The 19537-nt window shown below is 37.0% G+C and overlaps 1 long non-coding RNA gene across 2 annotated transcripts; it reads left to right on the top strand.

Moving 5' to 3' along the window:
- Positions 1 to 15088: 15088 nt before the first annotated feature.
- Positions 15089 to 19068, top strand: LOC131553641 (uncharacterized). Of its 2 annotated transcripts, XR_009274226.1 has the most exons (6): positions 15089 to 15314; positions 15737 to 15864; positions 16757 to 16847; positions 16933 to 17117; positions 18355 to 18491; positions 18749 to 19068. It is a non-coding gene; the product is annotated as an uncharacterized LOC131553641 (long non-coding RNA). The 2 variants fall into 2 exon arrangements; XR_009274225.1 differs by having other exon boundaries at positions 18355 to 19068.
- The last annotated feature ends 469 nt before the right edge of the window (positions 19069 to 19537 follow it).

The raw sequence follows: 19537 nt of genomic DNA, 5'->3' as shown, positions 1-19537 counted from the left end.
CGTTTCAACCAGCATCTTTTTCACACACACTGGCTATTTATAGTTGATGGACATGGTGGATTAACAAGGATCCCCAGAGTCCAGTTCGAAGAAATTACTTTTAGGGTTTTGGCAATGTCCAATTGTCCATTTCCACAGCCCAGCTGAGCTTCAGGTTTGGGCTGAACATTTGGTTCTTATTGCTGACTATATACAGACACCATCTGACTTTGATTCTATGAGAGTGACTTTTGACTACTGTATAACAGAAGCTGAAAGTAAAATCAGAAAGAGGGAGTCCAGGTCTGGATACTAGATTCTATGGTTGATGTGTTGTGTTAGGTCTGACAGCACCTATTGCATCAGCACTGCCTGTAATAGTGGATTGTCTGGCGTAACACCTGCTTCAGTCTTGCTTGGAATTGCATAGGTGTCCCTGAGAATGCTTTTAAACATGTCAGGGCAGTGTACGTCTAGAGAATTAGCTGGAACAGAGGAGTGATGGGAGCAAAGGGCAACCTTGATGTTTTAGGCAGCTCCAAGCCCTCATCATTAGCCCTGGTAACTGTAAGTTTACATCTTGTGTGAAATCTGATGAAATCCTTCTGCATGGTCTATGGTCAACAAGTCAAATGTGCTTTTTGATTAGTAACCTTGAAATAGCACATACATAAATATTTAGATTTTTTAAATCTAAGGTTAATATGGTCTATATATATAAAACTCCACTCTCCCTTTGGACAGGTTATGCTGCCCTTGTGTTTTGTCCTTTCACTTGAGAGGACTGATACAGTGAGCAGCCATGCAAAACAGTCCATTCGCATCCAGGGACTGAGGTGATATTTTATATTTATCAGCTATTCACTGAAGATGCTGGGCTTGCTAAACAGTCATGGCCTAGGGCAAAACACAGAGAGGTCTCTGAAAAAGCCTACTTTTACAAACAAGAATTTAAAGGTCGGGTTTTTGAGTATAAACATTACATTTCTTTGGTATATGTTAACAGATATTAAACCATACGGACCAATATCCGAAGGGAAAACATGCAATACTAAACCTCTAACATAGGGATAACAAGAGTTTCCCAGAAATCATTACAGAGAGTAGATCAATACAAAATTAAATACAGAAAAATTAGGAGGTAAATATAAAATATAGAAATGGGAGTGAAGAACGGGAACAGTAGCTGGATAGGTTGAATGCAAATCCAAGCATTAATCAATGCAAATCTGAATGTACCTTATGTACATATTTAGTATGTATATGCTCACTAGTGGAATCACTTAGCAAACATATGCAAGGACAGGCACCTTCAAATACAGACTTGCAATTCCCATTCGTCCCTGTTGGGATCAGCCTGTCTGGAATCTGATCTGTAATAAGCTGCCAGTGGGACCACAAGGGGCAAAAGGAACAATGTTCAAAGGCAAACGAGTGAACATTAGTCTGTAGTAGGACAGTGTAACATCAGGCTTTGTCTCCAGAGACTGTTCTTCTGAAAGGGACGCTCAGGCAGGACAGCATGAAAAGCAGAGCTTAAGCATTCACCTCTTTCATCTCATTGTCTTTGGATCGTACCCTATGCCTCTGGCATAGTTTCAATTAGCACTGAAAGGGCATCCCTGTGAGGAGTACACCAGGGTCACATACCGCCACCTCCCTTTCAGTGTTTAATGGCAGCTGGCGAGGAACAAGGTCGAAGCAAAAGCCACAAGAAAGTTCAGACAGCTATTAAGATTATTTCCCAGCTCATTTTCTCCCGTTCACCAGCCCCCCCCCCCCCACTTCTGTTTAAAAATGTCTTTGTTTTGTTACCGCTTCCTGCTCAATCTGTCTTTTCAGAGCAGCAGATTAACATGGCAGAGCCAAATCTGCTGGCTGTGTGCATTTTCTTTGAGTACAGGAGTAGAGAGTCCTTGTTGTGGTTTTTGGCACTGTGGACTTTTATACATTTCAAGCAGTTCCTCCATGAACAAGTCGGCCTCTACAACTGAGGAGACATAAAATATGCAGCAAAATGTGGCTTCAGGTACAGGAAAATTCAGAAAAACATTGATTATTCAGGCCTGACATCTACATGATGCACAGCAAAGAATGTGTAGAGTTATATTATCAAGGGATGTGTATAGAAATACTGAATCATGAGGTCATGATTTGGTAGGATAGCATGGTCCAATTAGCCCCTGCTGGAAGATTATGGAACTACATTACATATTCTCATGTATCACAGTTGAAATTAGTATTTGCTGCTTAATATTTTAGTGGAGACCATGATAATTTTTTGTTTTAGCGTTTTCTGATGAGTCCAAAAAAAAAAAAAAAATTAAATAAAAACCCAGCAATTATTTGTAATAGATTTTTTTACTTTTAATCCTAATAATTTAATTATTTTCTTTCCAAATTTTTTACATTTTTTTTAAATGTGTATTTTTAGGCTTTACCGCTCTTTAATCTTTTTACTGCTTTACCCAAACTGTACCTTTAACCCAAAACTCACTCCTAGTTTTCCTGGGCATTTGCAGCGAACCTGAAACTTAAAACAACCATATACATATGTATGTATGTACAGAGCGCATAGAGAGCAAAGTTGTGCAGGATAGAAAAAGTATGAATGTCTCACCACCTTATAAATTCAGTTGAGTTGGGATTAGAGTTGAGCCAGTCCAATTAAATGTTCTGTATCATAAGCAGTATGAAAATCATCACGATCAAAAAACAACATAGCACGCCTGAGAAAATTTGATATCGGTCATATCAGTTAACATTGGCTGAGTTCACTTTGGTTTTACAGTGCTGCACAAAAATATTTACATAAAACATGCAATAAGCATGTCTCACAGAAACAAATCACAATACATTTAACTGTTAAGCCAAAAACATAAGTGAAATGTGCACCATACACTCTCAGAAATAAAGGTACAAAAGCTGTCACTGGGGCGGTACCTTTTCAAAAGGTACATGTTTGTACCTAAAGGGTCCATTTCTATACCTTAAAGGTACATATTAGTACTTAAAGTATACATATTTGAACCTAATAGGTACAAAAGTGTACCTTTTGAAAAGGTACTGCCCGTGACAGCTTTTGTGCCTTTATTTCTGAGTGTATTGTGACCACATATGGATAAAACTGCACTGCAAAACTATATCCAAAGTGCTGAAGAAGTAGGAGGAAACTTCTCTCTCCTTCACACATGTAAATACAGAGGCAAATAAGCCAGTCCATTGGCTGCATTCTCACTGTGTTCAATTCACTCCTCCCTGGAGCCATTTGCTGCATAGAACAAAAGGGGCCCTCAATGCTGTGAAATGTAATTTCTTTATCCAGCCCGCCTGCAGCGCGCACTGGAACACATTTCAATTTAGAAAGGCCTAAACAGCTTCATCAATTATACAGTTATACAGGTAACGCAGAGCATGCAAGGGCATCATTTATGTAGTCAGAAAAACAATTCAGATTGAACATGTATATCTTATCCTGTATATTTTTTTCTCCATACAGTGGTGTTCACAACAAAGGTTTCACAAAGATGAAGACAACCAATAAATGCAACCATTTTGGGAATGTCTAACTTGTCTAAAATGTCTAAATTAACTCAAGGGACAAACCGATCTGCATATTGTAATACTGTATATGTTGTGTAAGGCCTTTTATTATTCACATATTCTATTCAGTTTGGCCTTAAAGTAATAGCTCACCCCCCAAAAATGAAACCACCTTTTAGCAGACCCAAAACCAGAAGATATCTGTAGAACATAAAAATTAAAAAAAAAAAAAAAAAAAATTCAGTCATGCAGTTTGCAACAAATGACAACTATAGCTTGAATAAGCATTCAAAAATTCCATAGAAGTATCACAAAAGTGGTCATAGTCAATGCTATATTTTAAGATTTAAATAATTTAAATAAATAAAAAATTCATGAGTGAAGGCCATGAAAGATGACTTTGTGAAGAAAATATTCTTTTGAGCCAAATCTTTTCAATGAAACAGCCAAAAATGTTTCAGTTCTCAATGATCTAGTCACATAACAGTGAGTAAACTTTCTATTTTCAGTGACCTATTCCTTTAATAATATTCAGTTGACACATAAAATGTCAATATGCCAAAAGTACAGGGATCGGTTGATTTGTTTAGCTCATGACTCATTCTTATACAGCATAAGGTGAATATGGCAAATACATAATGATGATTTCATACTGTAGACAAAAGTACATACTTCATCTTTCCAACCCATATAATTTCCAGATGGTCGTGTCAATACAGTGTTTATCATTTACAGTTCATCATGCATTGAGGAATATTGAGTGCCAGCATCTCTTCATATTAGATGCCAATGAAATACAGTCATTAGGCAGGAGTCAATTTCCACCACAATGTAAAAACCAGGCCCATTTTACCATTTTAAACTCAGTCAATAAGTTCATAGTGTTGTGCGATGTTGTGTCTTAATGTGGATGTAGAACATTTCCACTTGGATGAACACAAAGTCCATTGTGATGGCTTTCTCAGTCAATTGGTTCACAGCACCGTAAAAAGACCAAATCAATGTCCATAGACTTGGGTTGATGTGCATTTTATTGAGGTACAGGCGCAGAGGTGTGTCTGTTCATTGTCCATTTTGAGAGCTAATTTCCCAGAATGCTCTTATATCTGGATCAAGTCTCTGCTAATACTATGTTCTAATGCATTTCAAAGGTCTGTCACCCCACACTGAAAAAAAAAAAAATCAGTGTACAGACAATTCTCCCTCAAAAATTGCTTGTAAATTTCTCAAAGGATTGGCAAGTAACATTAATGTAAAAGATTAATTTTAACATTCATTTATTTCAGAAAGAAATTTAGCTGCTCTCTTCGACTAAGTTTTTCAAAGTTTGGTACAAACTTATGGCTTCATTAATAACAGTATACAGTATGGTCATGTCTTAACACTTATGGGCGACCTCATTATGCACACAGGAAAAAAGCAGATGAAAATGTATTTCTTCAGCACAGATGTTTAACTCTTGATTAATGAGGTAAGGTACTGTCTGATAGTTAACTCTGCTGTGTGCCATCGCTCTCATTTTGGACGCTTGCCTGTAAGCTGATTAGCAAAACAGTGCTGGTGAGCTTGATGACTTGGGCTAATAGAATAATATGACACAGGGTGTAGCAGCCACAGGGTGTAGCAGCAAATATTTACCTTTTCACTTCAGCAGAGCGAGGAAGAGGAAATCTGCATCCCATTTACATCACAATGCCCGGAGTTCAGGAGCAACTGTTTCAAGTTGTTTCAATATTTAAATAAATAAACAAAGCTGTTTATATTTGCTGCCAGGCCAAGTAACTGCACGTTTGCTTAAATAAAAAAAATAAAATAAATACAGGGATTAGCCATCTATAGTTTTCATTCTTTTCAAAGTCACCTTGAAATGATTCAGTCTCCAGGTTCAAAACTCACTAATTGTTCACACTTTCCACAGGAAAAGCACAGGAATAAAATATTATTGCTGTGTAGTGTATTTATCAGATACATTTTATTTCATTTTAAACCTAGAACACAGAAGCATCGTGCCAAATGACTGAATTCAACCTTCCAAATTTATATATGTAGGATCAGAACGAATCAGACAATTTAAGACTCGATCAGAACATCGAAACATGAGGAGCCGAAATTCCAGAGAAGCCCAACAGGACGTCATAAATCTGTCCATGGTACTCTGGCGCCATGAGTCTGGAGCAAGCCTTACCAACAAGCCTCTTTCACAGAACAGCTCGCAACATTAAGACAAAAGACTACTTATTGATAAGTACAATGCCGGAAGTAGATCGGCAAATTTGGGACAAGTAATCAAGACTGATGGTCAAAGATGTGGCCATCACATGCGTTCCACGCTGGAAATCACGGGCTTCCTTAAATTGACTTTTTCCCCACAAGACAAAGACTGAGACTGAAATTCTTTAGTAGACCTTTTAACCTCTCTCTGGTCTTCACCGAACATGTCCCTATGTCCTACATAGAACTACACTACTAGACTTTCTTTTTCATATGCATATAAAATCATCCTAAAAGGACATTTCTAGGCATAACACTATATTATGTATGTAACCACACATTAGACTATCATGTTTTAAGCACATATTATGTATGTCTTTCTAATAACTATTGAATGACTTTAAGGGTTAGTCGTGTTTGGTATGTATGAGTTTGACAATTCTAGCTTGAAACGTTTCTTTCAATTAATTCTGTGTCAAATATATCATATTCTGGTTATAGAAATCATGAGCGTGTAAAATTCGGACCATGTGACCAGATAACAAACTGATTTATGATGGGAGGAACACCCCTAGCTAAGATAATAGCCTATCTAATTGGTCAACACACCAGTTGGGAGGTGGTCCAAAAGCCGAGTTTAAAAACTCAGGACACCATCAAACCTCCCCTTCTCCCTTCTTCTGCGCTCTTCTTCAAATCCAGCTTCTCAACGTTTTGACGCTGCTCTTTGAGCGCCATTCCAGCGTGCTTCGGCCTGCACGTCAGCTGCTACCACAATGAGAAGAAAAACCACCTAGTCTCATTACATTCTTTCTTTCTTTTATTTTAGTTTCTTTCCATTGCGAGTTTCGTGTTCTCAGTTTAAGTTTTGCCGCCACGTCTTGTCTCTGAGTTCAACTCGAGCCTGTGACCGCCTCAAAACTTCAACCAGACCAACTCCGCATCCTCAGCCAACGCCCAAGACATCCCTTCAATGACTGCTGAACTTCCAGCCAATCGGCAACTTGGGAAACCCCTTTTCCTGCTACGACGAGGACGACAAAAGGGAATCCCTGTAACACAAAGGCAACGCAAGCAAGTAACCTCCAGATTCTAACTGAGCTGGTGCATTTAATATAAATTTTAGCCTCATTGAGAAACTCAATGCGAGGGTTAATTAAGTGATTGATGGTTGTTCAGGTCTGTGCAATAGCCCATATTGCTGTAAACTTGGGATATCACATTTTCATTCTCTTAAACTCATCCTTTCTCTCTTTCTCTCTTTCTGCAACGTGTGAATGTGTGAATGCGTGTGTTCATGTGTTAGATTAGTTTATGTCTTAGGTTTATATAAATAAAGTCTTATTTATATTGAAAAGAGAAGTATCTTGTGTTCTGTGCTGACAAGTTAATGTCTTAATCTGCCGATCTTGTTACTGTACTCATTAATTGTGTTTTCACTATATTTTGGATTTTAATATCCAGTGCAGAATTAATGTTATACGGCTCGTTCAGTGAATCGCTGCCGACTCAGTGATCAGCTGCAAAACAGTGATTATGTTCAAATTCCCTATAAAATCATAAATGATTCCCTTTGAGCTAAATTCAATTATTTACATATTAAACCCTACATATATTATGGGGTTGGTAAGATGTTTTTGAGAGAGGTCTTTGTTGGTCACCAAGACTGCATTTATTTGATCAAAAATCACAATTAAAAATGGTAATATTGTAAAATATATTACATGTTTACATGTCATTTAGGATAAAAATTAATACATTGAATTGAACTGAAATTTAATTGGAAACCTTTAGTGAAGGATTCCACAAAGCTGACACAGCCTATCTATCCTTTACTGACATGCACCACAAGTCTATTTCTGTGGCATTCCTCCACTCAATGTCACTTTGAATCAAATTAGAATTCTTATGGAATGTCAATAAATGACCCTTGTTTGGGGCCGCATAAAAATAAATAACATGCCGTTAAGAGGCAGAAAGCCCAGATGAGGACAAAGTGCTTTTAAAGGCTTGTGCATTACCTCATCCTATACAAATTATTATGACTTATTATTATGTGGGACTTTAACAAGGACTTTAAGAAAAGGGATCTATATCTCAGAGGCCATTTGAGAGTAGTTTCCCTCAATTTTTTCAGTTTCGTGAAGAAAAAAAAAAAAGATGCTGTCCATTTCTCCCCAGTCTGCTGAGGATCCATTGATATGGAAAGTCATTTGTTACACTTCTGTTGGGGAAGCTTAATGAACTCTCTCAGCAGCCTGTCAGATGAGTTTTGAGACAACTGCATTTCTGAAGCTGTCAACTCGAAAAATAATAAACCAGGCCCATCTTTTATCAGTGATTCAAAATGAAAAATGCAGAAATTAAGTGGGGGGTTTGGCTGAGGTGTAACTGATGATGTGACACTTCAAGCTGTTTGAATACAAACACATACGCAGAGGGGTTCCTCAATCTACACAACACCAGCAATGTTTTCTTGTTTAAATTTGCTTATGCAGACTCTTATCATCCCCTTTCTGTCAAGTTATGCCTTTCTTTTCTTTGATGCCAACCTAAAATGATGATGTAGCTCATGCAGATGACTAGCTTGCCAGAAAACAGTAGTGGGTTTTGGATTTGAGGCATTTATTGTTTTTCTACCTCCTTTTTCTGAAAGCTTTCAAGTCTCCACAAGAAAATTCTACATGTCTGCAGATCAAACGGAAAGGGCAGGAAATACTGGTGTTCAATTGGCCTTTATATTACAGCGCTTCAAGCCATGATGTACGCAATCACTCCTACTCATTCACTTTGATCAGAGAGAGATCTGAGTTACTCAGACAAGGCAGCAGAATTACACCGCAATGCTCATTTTCTTCTATAAGGTACAGAATATGAGTACTGACGCTCAAGCAAAGAAAGAGGAAGTGCTAGGCACACCCTGAGGTAAGAATCACATGGCCAAAAAACAAAAAGCACTTTCATAAAGTACATTCTACTTATTATACAGTATTTATCAATAACACCATTCCATCCCTCAGCAATATTCTCCAGCTATGTGAGGAACGATTAAGCTTTGAAGTGTGAAATATAAGGAAATATGTAAATTAATACATTTTTTAAGTTCAGTCACAGCTATCCTGTTAAACTTTTCACCCTAGTCTCCTGTAGCCAGATATTTGATTTGTGCATAAAATATAGTCGTCACAGTAGCTTATTCTGGCTGTTTACATAACTGACATGTAAAGAATCTAAATGCAATTTGTTGTGTTTTTACTTGCGATTTTGGGTCAGGTTTATCTGAGATAGATTACACAGATGAAGTTGGTGGAGAAAGTTATCCGTTAGTATTCCCATTCATCTCAATGGCAGTTTCTTGGCTGGGATGTGAATCCAGAAATATGTGATTATAGCTAGTGTTTGCCATTTTTATGTGCAGTATGCATCAGATCAGGTCAGCATCAGGTCAGCTTTATTCATTTGAAATAAAAAATTATACGAATGGAGAGGAGACTCATTTTTATGCAAGAATGCAAAAGCATGTACAAACCAGTACAATCATGGTCAATGTAAGTAACTTCCTCCTCTTCTCACCGGCATCAGCAGCTTGTTGTAACCATTTCCCAGTCTACATTTATAACCCCCTTCCCAGATACAGTTATTAATACGAACAGGTTAAACTATTGTTGACCTAGTCTATTTCCAAGTGAGAGTGTCAGTCACGTCATCCCTAATATGTTCACTGTGGTACATTCCACATAAAGGTGCACATATAAGTCATATATCACTGAAATGGGAGACTATGAAATATGACCATTGATTGCTGAGGGGTGACAGCAGTCTTGAAGGCCTTATTAATCCTCAGAGAGCATTCAGTCAAGCAGGGCTTTTGTAACCCTGAGAAATGGGTCGTCATTACCGCTCAATTACCCTGAAGAACAATTTAGCATGTAATTACTAAAAGGGTTCATTTAACGTTGATAATATACATTTTAGAACAAAGGCATGTGCTGGCGATTATACAAATACATCAAATTGGAGATAATGAAACAATTACAGAAATGAAAAGGTGTTTCCAGAGGGTAAAAATATTAATTTGTATCAGAGTACTTAAGCTAACTCACATTTTTAAAACCTTCCTCGTATGAAATAATAAAACCACATTGTAAGACATTAAGTTGTTGCGAGATTTAAAGTCAAAATTGTGAGATTTAAAATCATATTGGGAGACATTAAGTCATGTTGGAGATTAAGGGCCAGATTTACTAACAGCTTGCGCCAGCACAAAGCGTCTTTTGGCATTAAAATATTACTGTCAGGATTTACTAAAGACACGCAGTGAAGAATTAGCAGTGAAAAGGCATGGACACAGTTATTTTTGTGCCTGACCTTATTGAATATGCATCTGTAGGAGTTTCCCTTTCAGACACAAAATTTATGGGAGGAGAGTATTAAAATGAACCATGTAACACAATTTACTAATGTTTACGCTCGTCAAATTACTGGTATTTGCACCATTATTTAACGCAATCTTAAAGCATTAATGCAATGTCTTAAAGCAGGTGCTAATTTGCACTGCTCTTGATTGTGCTGGTCATTATGGAAATGATCTGTTTTTTTAATGTGCGCATTGTCAGTAAATTGTCACACAGAATTTTCCCATCGGCGCTTTTATGGAATTGCGCTCTAACACTAATTTGCCCTGTTTAGTAAATCTGGTCCTTAAAGTCAAAATTTTGAGATTTAAAGTAAAAATTGTGAAGTTTCAAGACACATTGTGAACGTTATATTGTGTTATTTAAAATCACACTGTGAGATATAAAGTCACATTGTGATATCTGAAGTCACAATTGTGAAGTGTAAAGTGAAAATTGTGACATATAATGTCACAATTGTAAGATATAGTCACATTGTGAGATCTGAAGTCACTACTGTAAGATATACCGCCGGAATTGTTTGATTTAAAGTCAAAATTGGGAGACAGTCATGTTGTGACTTAAAAATCAAGAACTGCATCTCTTTGATTTCTCTTCAAACTTTGATTGTAATGTTAATTAATGTTAAAATTATAATAACGTATAGTGTGGGCACCTGCATAATGGACCACCCAACAGTGCCTCTTTCAAGCCCAAATGAGATATGTGGCATTGGTGTCCATGATTGATCACACCAGTGAGACACAAGCCACCAGCACCCAACACATTACACCTCGTTCCCCCCACCCACACAGCAACAGATGTATTTAACTCTACTAAAGTGTGTGAAAGAGAACGGATAAGACTTTGACACTCACATTCCTTCATCCTCACCCACATATACATGTACTCACACATAAACTGCCGCTTATCTCACATGAGAGAGCTGCTACCTGTCTGAGCCTCCTGGGGCTCCGGCGTTGATTAATGACACAATCGACTCACTAATTAACACCTGCGCTCTGAGTTTCTAAAATAAGCCAAAAGAAGAGCGGAGGGCCAGGTTATCGATTTCCTCTCCTCCCTCAGCGCAGCCGGCAACACCTCTGAAGTTGATTCCAGGAAAGACAGTGAGGATATAATTATTGTACTCTTTTACAATCACCAGTCTGTCATCATTCTGAGGCAGAATTAATCTCTGTGCTCTCTCTATATCATGCTGCAATTGGTCAAGCAGAGCACATTGATAAAAAAACAAAAACAAACAAAAAAAAACACTATACCTTTAAATATGAGACATGCAGCAGATTATAGTCTGTCATCCCAGACAGCAAGCAGTGTCGGCCCAGATCCTGCCCACATCTGGCCCTCATGGATTTCACACGGGCCAGATGTGGGCTGGATCTGGGCCAAAACTATGTTGCTGTCTGGGATTCTATACAGCTTCGCTCCACTTCTGCGATTCCGAAACTGCAGCTGGCTCTTTAAAAATGCCAAAATGCGCACAATGTGTCAACTAGATACAGTATATGCCATATTATAAAGTTCTTCTTGATCATTTGATTATTTGATGAATTACTACAGCTGTAGTCTCAGCCTCAGACGTCACACCCAAGGACCACTGGTTGAACATCTGTTGCATATGACACGGAAATACTTCAGGAGTTTTGAAGTCGTCAATGGATTGGTTGAATTATACAAGATTTCCAGGAGACGTGTGTGTCGCGTTCTTTAATGTTCTGCCTGGAAACAAAGACGCCGTGACGGCAAACGCCCTCAAGAAAGAAGAAAGCCGTCGTGTTTACAACTGTGATGACGAGCGCTTATCAGGATCAACTAAATGCTGGATTTTCAAAAGTATGTGAATCTTTAAAATACGTCCGAGAGTTTATTTTTATCCGAGAGTACACACCGGTCTGTTATTGTGGCGACATTTCCACGCCCCGAAACATGACGCTGAACGAAATGAACTGTGATTGGTTGTTTGACATGCCAGTCAAATGGCATCAAGGGCGGGCCTTGCCCAATGAAAGCTGCCATGGATTCCAGACCTTCAGCCGTCAGCCTGAAGGTCTGGCTATGCGAGACTACTACAGCTGTGACAGCTAGAAATGTGTACAAACAGAATTCTACTTGTTTCTTATTTACTTGTGAATAAGATGCAATCTAAAACAAGCTTAATTGATATACACATTGTAATACATATAAACGAATATGTGAATCAGATTGCAAAATTTAGAGTTCATATAAACAGGACATTCAGAATCTAAAATCAGATTGGATTCGTTTGCATTAATGAAGATTAGTGGCTGTAAACATATGGTACCTTATTACTTGATTTAAATATGCCTGGCATAAAACAGTTTTTCACACTTAAATATTGTGTGCAAAAGTAGTACAGTACAACTATATTGAATTTGCCCCTCAGAGGTAACCCGTCATTATTATTTTAGTTGACATAATTGAGAGGTTGTTGCATAGAAAATGTGTTTGTAAACATCAGAAAACCATTGTTTAGAGATCCATTAGCATTGAGCTAAAGGCATAGCAAAGCAGACTTATTCATCATACTGTCACAGGTATAGATCACGGGTCAGAGTTCCTCCTCTCTCTTCTGAACCTCATCACCTCAACTCCCTGGGGAGAAACTCTCCTCCATTCCCCTGTAATGAGATTGAGAATGAGGGCCGAGGGACACTCTCTCCAGTAATCCTGTATCATATGTTCGCTTTGCTCTGGAGCAAGGATATAAACACTTTTCTAGTCATGCAATAAAAAGGTGGGCAGTTTTGAGGAAGTCAAACATGACGAGATTAAGATTATGCAACATACAGTACAATATTACATTATGATAAATGCACAATATGAGGTACAAATTTGTAGCATTTCACAATCTACTGAGAGGGATTTGGCAAACAATATTAGGGGGATAATCCAAAATGAGGCTCTGATGAATCAGCCATGAATAAACCAAATAAAGCAGAACCGGCCCAAATCTGGGCAACATTGATTTTAATTCTGGCCCAGATCCAACACCTTGCTCCAACCCACATACTGTGAAGAATGGGAATTGGGCGGTCAGGTCCTGTTTGCCAGATTTGGGCCTCAAGTAAACCTTAGCATTGCCGCAGGTAAGCCAATAAACCAAAACTGGCCCTAATGTGGGCCACAGTTGATTTTTATTTGAACCCTGGTCTTCCCCACATTCCTCATGTGGCTCACATGCTGCATGGAATGGTGACATTTTGGCAGTGGTCCACAAGCAGGCCACTGCACAGCCACATTTGAGCTAATTATGAACCAAATAAACCATAAATATACATTATTTTGGCCACACTAAGCCTTAAGTGAGTTATGCATCAACAATACTCAACAAATTTTAAAGAGAAATTTAAAAATGTCCTCCCTAAATGTTCAAATAAGTTCCAGAAAAGTGTCCTACTTGGTAAAAACATCCTGACCCAGGTTTTTCACAAGCAGCAATTCAAATGTCACAGATAAATATTCAAAGACACATTCCAACACTTTAAAATAGTCCTTCACAAGTTTGAACCTAAATGCTTCTCAGTCAGACTCTACCTACACAGTAAGTCTGTAAGTGTCATGGCTATGCTGTGTTAAAGAGTGCACGATGAAGACGAAAGGTTGCATATCTTTAAGTCTTTAATCCAACAAGGGTAAATCCAAACATAATGTAGCACAACAACATTTAAGACATGTAGATGTAAGACCAAACAAACTCAAAGTGAACATACAGGAACTTAAGTACGCAAACCAAACAAGGATAATTAACTAGGCACACCTGAATCGAATAATACAATCAACACAACAAGGGAAATGGTGCGAAAGGAAAACAAAGTCCAAATTAACAGAAACCTTGACATTAAGAGCTGTCATTATAGTGCACTTCTGTTTTTATGCTGCACAGTACACATATAAAAAACTGCCATTAAAAGCATGTTTCAAAAATAAATTACTGCCCAGACAGCGACATAGTATTGGCCCAGATCTGGCCCACATCTGGCAGGGGACTCATTTATAAAGCGTGCATACACTCAGATTTGATCTTAGAGTGTGCATACGCTTAAATTCACGCCAATGATCATATTTTTAAAAAACTGTCTTTTAGCGTAATGTCAGGGTCTAAGTAGACGTACGCAGTTAAATTAAATTAAAGAATTTGAAAGATGACCGGCGATCTTTTACATGTTAATCACATTAATTAGGAGTCGTTTACAAGCAGAGAGCTGAAACCATTCATTTGCGCGCAAGTTCAAGATCATTTGCGAATCATCCCTCACAAACAATAACTGCGGTACATTGAAGAACAATGTAGTATTTAAGTACAAAGTAATATAAATGCAGTACAATGAAGTACAACTGGACAATTGCAGTATAATGAAGTATATAACTGCAGTTCATTAAAGTTCAAGAGCAGTAAAACTGAAGTGCAATGAAGTGCAACTGTAGATTTGCTGTATAATGAAGTACAGAGACAATATAACTGCAGTTCAGTGATACGCTGAAATGCAGGTGAAGATTTCAGATGCAAAAACTTCTAAGTCTGTCTGATTAAATTTATTAAATTGTATTTATTTTTATGAGCATTTTTTAAAATAAAGCTCCTATGATTATGTTCAGTAATTTCACTTTAATGGCAATGAAGTTCTTTTCATTGCCAATAAAGTCGTCTTGTATAGGCCCTGTACTGCAGTTATGCTGTATTGTGCAACATGGAGCAAGTGCTGTGGTTACAGTAGACTTGGCAAGTGTTTTTTTATATTTTTTTGTAACGTAGACTTCCTATAAAATATTCGTACAAAAATATTTTTATATTTATATTTGCCTATGGAATATTTCACCCGCATAGATTAATAACCAGCACGTGAGATCTCCCTTCGCGCCAAAGGTCGTTGTCCTGACAACGAGTCTCGCGAGCAGCGGATTACTTGTAACAGACAGTAAATCAGCGTCTTTTCCGTAGTGTCTACTGTAGGATGGATATAAAAGTATAAAACACGTTTTGGTTTGACAACATCGTTCATATGTGAACTATCACAATTAAAGCACAAAGACATAACAACATTACACCCCGAGACCTTTCACAAGTGCTACAAAAGAGAAGAAACGCTTTCCGGAAAAGTTCATCAGGCGAGTTGGAGACTAGTCAACTCATCCAGTTTAGCGGTGAGTATAATGTCTAATGTCCTCATATCTTTAGTTATAATTTTAGAGAGATGTAAAATGACTTGATGAATGGCTGAGATGAGAAGAAAATGAGAGGAAACGCCGCTTCAGTGCTGATCTGTAGCGCTCGCGGGTCTGTGCGCGAGGAGCTTATGATAGAAAGACAAACAACTGGTTTAATGCTGTTTTTACTACACTTTTACTATAATAAACACCAACATCTCAATCCAACCAGTGACAACCCTGTGTATGTATTTAATTCTGCTATGACTCAGCAATTTGTTATAAGCAGTTCTGTAGAAATTAGTCATGTCATTGTCCAGCTCAGTTCAGTTCTCAATAGCATCAGTACATCATTTATAATAATGGAATAAACAAAATTGTACTGAATACAGTGTATTTGTTTGTTTGTTTGTTTCTAGGAGAGCATCAACCCCTAACTGACATGAAGAAAAAATCATTGAAAAGTGTTCAGCGTACAGTGTATCCCTCTTTGCAACAGAGGAAGCATTAGGAAAGAGGAGAAGAGAGAAAGTGAAAACAGATGTTGGTGAGACTTTATTTCTGGAAATGCTTTAAAGGTCACTCACATTCTAGTTAGCCACAAATGTAAACCTGATTTTAGATTTTAGTCTTTAAATGAGATCCGTAACTCCAGCTACTTGTAGGCCTGCAGTCCTGTATATTTCACACTAAATTGTGATGCAGCCTGAATCATAATCACACCATGTTCATTTGTTGGCCAAAGCGAGGGGAACTGATCCCTAAACTAAACATACTTTCTACCAATGTTTTTTTCTCCATTCTGTCACCTGACAGAGTTTGGGTTCCTTGCCACTGTCGACTTTTGGCGTGCTTATTTGAGGACTAATAATATTCAGCAATATTGATCTGACTCCACCGGCACTATTGGATGAGGACTGAACTGAGCTAGATGATGACATCACTGCTATCTAGATGCACTGAAATTATTTTATATTTGATTATTTTTATACAGTTAATCGAAATTAACTCAACACTGATTTCAACTGAACAATGGCACGTTTTACTGTTTAGAGTTGCTTCACAGCAGACGTGAATTCTGTTTGCATCATTATTTTTCTTTTTATCACTGTAAAGTAGCTTTGAAACAATCTGTATTGTATAAAGCGCTATATAAATAATGGTGACTTGACTTAAATTGGTTCAAATCTTCCAAAAAAAGTGCATGAAACAGGCAACCTGAATAAACACAAAATACAGTTTATTAATGATAACTGTATTTGCCTTTGTTTTATGTTAATTTTCTTAGGAATATCTGACAATATTTAGTGCTGGATAACACAAAAATAGAATAAATCAGGATTTTTTTTCACAGCACTGTACACCAGCATTTATGTGCAGTAGTGTGACATTGATGTGTGGAAATGGACATTTTATCAGTGTGTGATTGCTATTTTCAGGAAAATGCACTGGTAACAACAAAAAAAAGACGACCAAAAATATAATTCAACAGAGGATGATGGCTGTGGTGAAACAAGCACTCAAATAATGGTGAGCAGTAATCTACTTTATTTAATTGATCTTTTATTAACTATTATCTTTATAGTTTAGAATACATAATAACTAATAATTTCAGAAACTAAGACCAGTGGGAGTGCTGGAGAAATCAAGTGTATAAGTCCTCTGTCGTCTCAGCCATGGAAGAGATCTTCAGACATGAAGAGATTGAGGAGTTAAATGAAATCAAAGAGCTAAAAGAAGATTTACAATACTAGTGCCATTTCAGTATGAAAACAGAGAGAGAGCTGAGGGAGTGGAAAGGTAATGAAATCTAGTTATAACAGCAATTATTCTCAATGCTTAACATAAGCTCTCAACATTTTTTTTTTTTGTGGACTCTTTGATTCTCTCTGATTGACTGGAAGGTGTGCATTAAAACAATGAATGCAGATAATTACAATCAGTTCCATCGCTATTTTAAATCAATGCGCTGCTTGTACTGTAGCACACACATACAGTCAGAACGCTAGATCTAATGACCTGTAACCAAACAAACTAATGAAAATTTACTTAGTTTTACCCTTCCAGTCAAATTGTACTCCACAAACATTAAAGGGTTAGTTCACCCAAAAATGAAAATTCTGTCATTAATTACTCACCCTCATGTCGTTCCAAACCCGTAATACCTTTGTTCATCTTCAAAACACAAATTAATATATTTTTGATAAAATCCGAGAACTTTCTGACCCCTCTCTATAGGCAGCAACGCAACTTACACATTTAAGTTCCAGGAAAAGACATTGTGAAAGTAATCCATGTGACTCCAGTGGTTTAACCTCAGTTTTGTCTTCTGTCGCATGAACACAACTCTCGTATTTTTTTTGGACGCAAACACTCGTGTCGCTTCATAAAATTTAGTTAAAACAACTGGAGTGGATGAATTACTTTAACGATGTCTTTCCTACCATTCTGTAACTTGAATGTGTAAGTTGCATTGCTGTCTATGCAGGGTCAGAAAGCTCTCTGATTTCTTTAAAAATATATTTTTTTGTGTTGCAAAGAGGAATGAAGGTCTTACTGTGTGAAACCACACAAGGGTGACTAATTAATGACAGAATTTTCATTTTGGGGTTAGCTATCTCTTAAAGGCAGCTTTAACTTAACTTTTTAAACTAGCTGTAACAGGTGTGTATTACACAATTTTAATCAACTTCAGTGGAGGCAACCCGTTTCATGTTGGGTGGTTCTTTGCCTCCACCTCATGCATTAAAATCATGTAATGCATACCTAATCATGGATTACCACTTATGTGTAGAGGGTTATAGGTTACACTGTGGAACACATATGTTCTATATACTGTATTCTAATAATATATTTAAATTATATACTTGTATATTTGTAAATTGTTTTTTTCTATTATTATTATTTTTTTAATTATTATTATTTTTTTATTTAAGGTTAGAATTTTGAACGAAAAACCAAAATGATGAAGAGGGCAAATCATTTTGGAGGACTCTGTACAGTATTTAAACATGATTGTGTCTATGCTTTTTTCCAGAAATGCATGTTATTGTTCAAGGGGTAGTTGCATGGACTATCAGTGTAGGAACAGAAAGCTCTGAGATTTCATTATAAAGATCTTCATTTGTGTTCTGAAGATGAACAAAAGACTTGCGGGTTTGGAACGATATGAGGGTGAGTTATTGATGACAGAATTTTCATTTTTGGGTGAACCAACCTTTTAACTTCTGTTACCTGGAGTGTTCAAAGACATTGTTAATGCAGACCAATATGTCATCAGAAATTAATTGGGAGTAGAATGAATACTTTACACAAACACTTGGTGACATCACAATTCAAGATTTATTTTAAGCATACTAAATATCCCTGTAGTGTAAAGTGTAACTGAAACTTGAGAATTTCTGATAGTTTTTGTTTGTTTGTTTTTCCAGACTACATCCAAAATAGTGTTTCCACATCTGAGATGAAGGCAGTCATAAGAACTAAGCGGAACGATGAGGATAAGCTCTTCAAAAAATGAAACCTGTCTGAATAATGAGGGAAGAAATGTGCATGATTGCGTGATTTGTAAATAAACACTAAATACATTTAGTGTAACTCTCAGCCTGTTATTTTAAGTTTAAAGAAAAGTAAAATAATTTATTGTTGCATTGCTTTTTTAGACATTCACTGTTGTTTTGTACCTTAATTTATTATATTGCAGTTGTGTAAAATAAAACTTGTTATTCTGAATATTCTGGTTGCATTTCAGTGTTACTGTACAGCATTTTATTAGTATTGCACTTTGGTAGTACTGAATTGTACTTCAGTTGTATTATATATTGCAGTACTACAGCAGATTTATTGCAGTATAACTGTAGTAATACTTCAGCTGTATTGCAGTAATACTGCAGTTCTATTGCAGTTGTTTGTTAGTAATACTACAGCTCTACTGCAGTTGTATTTCAATAGTACTTCAGAAGTATTGCAGTAAAACAGCAATAATGCAGTTTTTTGTGTCCAAAAAACAGCATTTTTCTACATGTAACAAAAACTGCAGTATTACTTTTTTTAAAAACTGCAGTAATATTTTGTAAGGGATAGATTTCACATCTGAAAGAGACGCGTAAGTACGTTTTCTGTACATACGTTCATTTTATGAATCACCCGTACGCATATTTGAGAGATGATTTTAAGATGGTTTCTGCGCAACATTTTATAAATGAGGCCCCAGATGTGGG

Source organism: Onychostoma macrolepis, chromosome 14 (assembly GCF_012432095.1).
Source record: "Onychostoma macrolepis isolate SWU-2019 chromosome 14, ASM1243209v1, whole genome shotgun sequence".
In the NCBI taxonomy this organism is placed as follows: domain Eukaryota; kingdom Metazoa; phylum Chordata; class Actinopteri; order Cypriniformes; family Cyprinidae; genus Onychostoma; species Onychostoma macrolepis.
The sequence above is the reverse complement of the archived record's forward strand: the minus strand, read 5'-3'. Positions and strand labels throughout refer to the sequence as shown.